Consider the following 3,387-nt stretch of genomic DNA (forward strand, 5'->3'; position numbering starts at 1 on the left):
GTTCATTCCATAGAGGCTTAACTTTAAAATCTATTACCCATCAATCCCCCTGGATCTTTCTCTCAGCACTTTAATGTGCTTTTTCTAGCACAGTCTCTTCCTTCTTGGGTTGTCAGTCAGACATGTACACAATAGTCTAGATGTTATCAGCTCTAGTGAATCCCGAAACACCAGAATCCTCCCTGAAGTGCCCCTCCAACACACCGGGGAAGGGGGGGTTGGGGGAGCAGGGGCAGGGCAGGGGAGAGAACACTTTCTTGCCAGATAAAATGTACTTGAACTTCCCTGAAAGTATCTGCTAGAGCCCAACATTGCTATGTTGTAAGCACTGAAGAATGCAGGGTTATAGACCATCACTGGTACTTTGAACTTTGTAAATGAACTTTAATGAAAAGTAGATTACTTCCTTTATTGTAGCATGTAATAAATTCTGGCGGTACTGAACCCATTAAGCGCTGTGTACACAGGTGACCCCCTGGTCTGGGCAGACCATGCAGCAACCTGAACTTTTCCAAACACTGCCACTATGATTGATATGAGCCCTCTGTCTGGGTTCCTCTTCCGCAGCTCTCTATACACCATCTCCTTCTCAAGCTTAAGGTCTCAAGGTCTCAGCTCATGCTAGTTATCCTTCGCTGTCTTACCCCCGAGTAGCCCCCAACCACCCTCACGCCCGTTCCTATCTGTCATGTCACCCTATTTATTTTCTTTATTGCGTTTAGTACTATTAGACATTATCTTGTTTGTTTTTTGCTTTCTTGTCTATTGCTTGTCTTCACCTCTATACTGTGAGTTCCATGAAGGGATGGACCTGTCAGGGCTGATTCCCTAAGCCTTGTAATGCTGCCTGGCATAGCCTTGATGCACAGTAAATTTTTTCTTTTAATTGTAAGTCTGTGAGTGTTATTTTTATGTGCCAACATGACTGGGCTCGGGGAAGCCTAGATAGCTAGTAAAACATTATTTCTGCGTATGTCTGTGAGGGTGTTTCCAGAAGAGATTAGCATTTGAATCAGTAGAGTAAGTAAAGATCACCCTCACCAGTGCAGGTGGGCATCATCCAATCCACCGAGGGCCTGAATAGACCACAAAGGTGGAGAAAGGGTGAGTTTGCCCTCTGCCTGAGCTGGGACGTCTGTCCTCTCCTGCCCTTGGACATTGGCACTCCTGGTTCTCAGATTCAGACCAGGACTTATACCATGGGCCCTGCAGGTTCTCAGGCCTTCTGACTCAGGCTGAATTACAAGTGCATCAGTGGCTTTCTTGGCTCTCTAGCTTGCAGACGGCAGATTGTGGAACTTCCTCGCCTCCATAACTGCATGAGCCAATTCTCTGGAGGATGCTGACTAATACCAAGTCCCATATATTCTTGCTTAATATTTTAAAAATATAAAAAGACATATGACTGTCATCTGTGCACAGCAGTGTCCTTCTATCATTCACATATTTCTCATTAAAAAGTGAATTATATTCAGGGAGAGAGAGAGAGAGAGAGAGAGAGAGAGAGGGAGAGAACAGGAAGACACAAAAGAAAAAAATAAAATCAAACATAATCCCAGATATTACCATTCCCAATATTTGTTGTATATTTAAATCTTTTCCTGGAGAAAAAAAAACCCCAAAAAAACCCTTAAAACTATTGACATTTTGGGCCCAGTGGTTCTTTGTTGTGGAGGCTGTCTTGTACATTCTAGGATGTTTAGCAACATCCCTAGCTTCTACCCACTAGATGCCAGTAGCACCCTCCCTCAAGTTGTAACAACCAAAAATGTCCCCAGACATGTCCAAATGTTCCCCTGGGAGCAAAATCACCCAGGTTCTACAGTTAGAACCACTGCTCTACAGTTAGATATTTAGATTGTTTCTAATTTTCTAGTATTATAAATAATGCTGTAATGAACAGCCTTATATTTCATAGTAAAAACACCTAAAATTGAAACCCAGGCCCAAAGAGCTTGCAGCTGTCTAAGGATTTAGATAAATAGTGCTAACTTTGTTCTCCAATCTTATACCAGAGAGTATAAAAGTGACTGTCCTTACCCCCACCCACCCCTCAAAAATTTAACAATTTTTCTTAATCCCGGCATTACTAGCTCTCTAGAACTTGGCCCCAATACATCTTCTAACTTCTTACTTACAATTTCTCTACATATACTCTAATCTCCACCTTAACATTTTTCATTCTTTCTGGCCTTTGCACCTTCATTCTTGCTGTGCCCTCTGCTTGTCCCTTACCACCCAGTTCAAATGCCATTCCCTCCATGGATTCTTTGATGTTTCAACTAGACTCTTTTCCTACTTGGAACCCCCAAACCATTGGTTACCTTCCATGCCTGTGGGAGTTTCTACATTCTAGGCTGTATTATTTCTGTACACCTCTACTCTCATTAAACTCAAGCTCTTTGAGAATGGGACTAAAACTTGACTCATTTTTAAAAATCTCCAAAAGACCCCAGCCTGGGTTCTTGTCCATAGTATGCCCACCAGGCTTAGCTCTGGTACAGAATATAGGCAACTGTTTTGTAGGAAATCTACTTTTACCTAATTTTTCAATATGCCGGAATGAAGGAGGCAAGCCTATTCAAAGCCTTCATTCTCAATTGTTGGGTAGGTACAGATAAACTGATATTTGCAATGGGTCACCTCCAATATGCCTGTTAAATGGTCCTGATTTCAAACATCAGTGGAAGGAATCTAGCTTCTTTCATTGGGAGCAGGGGCTGTCAGTAGGTTTAGGAGGGGTTGTTTCGTGTAATCCAGTCTAGAAAAGCACATGTACTACTAGATAGAAGAAAACAGGATTATAGGCCCTACTATGCCACTGACTCATTCTGTGACTTTAAAAAGCCTAGTCCTCTCTCAAGGCTTTCGATTTCCTTATTAACAAAATAAGAGTTGAATAATGTACCTCTAACACTCCTGGACCCATCACTCCAGATAGGCTTAGAGAAAGGGAAGACTGGCCAGGAATGGCTGACCTCTCCATTCCTTACCATAAGCCTAGCTAAAGGATGCTCCCGGAAGAATAGCTGTAATTATTTATTTAGAATGATTGCTACTCCAAGATGCAAATTTCACAGATGAGGAAACTTAAAAGCTTTGAAAAGTTAGGTCACTCAAATCACAGGTTATTTTTTTAAATATTTTTTATTGAGATATTTGCATAACATAAAATCACCATTTTAAAATGTGCAGTTCAGGGACCAGCCGAGTGGCGCGGTGGTTAAGAGCTGGCTTGGGACGCCAGAGGGCCCCGGTTCGGATCCCACATATGAAGGCCAGTGACACTGCCCTCTACAGCTAAGATGCTGAACAGCAGCTCAACCTGGAGCTGGGCTGCCATGAGTCACCAGCGACAGTGTAGGCTGCAGCCCCTGCTTCAGTGGG

This window comes from Hipposideros armiger, unplaced genomic scaffold, assembly GCF_001890085.2.
Source record: "Hipposideros armiger isolate ML-2016 unplaced genomic scaffold, ASM189008v1 scaffold_888, whole genome shotgun sequence".
Taxonomy (NCBI): Eukaryota; Metazoa; Chordata; class Mammalia; order Chiroptera; family Hipposideridae; genus Hipposideros; species Hipposideros armiger.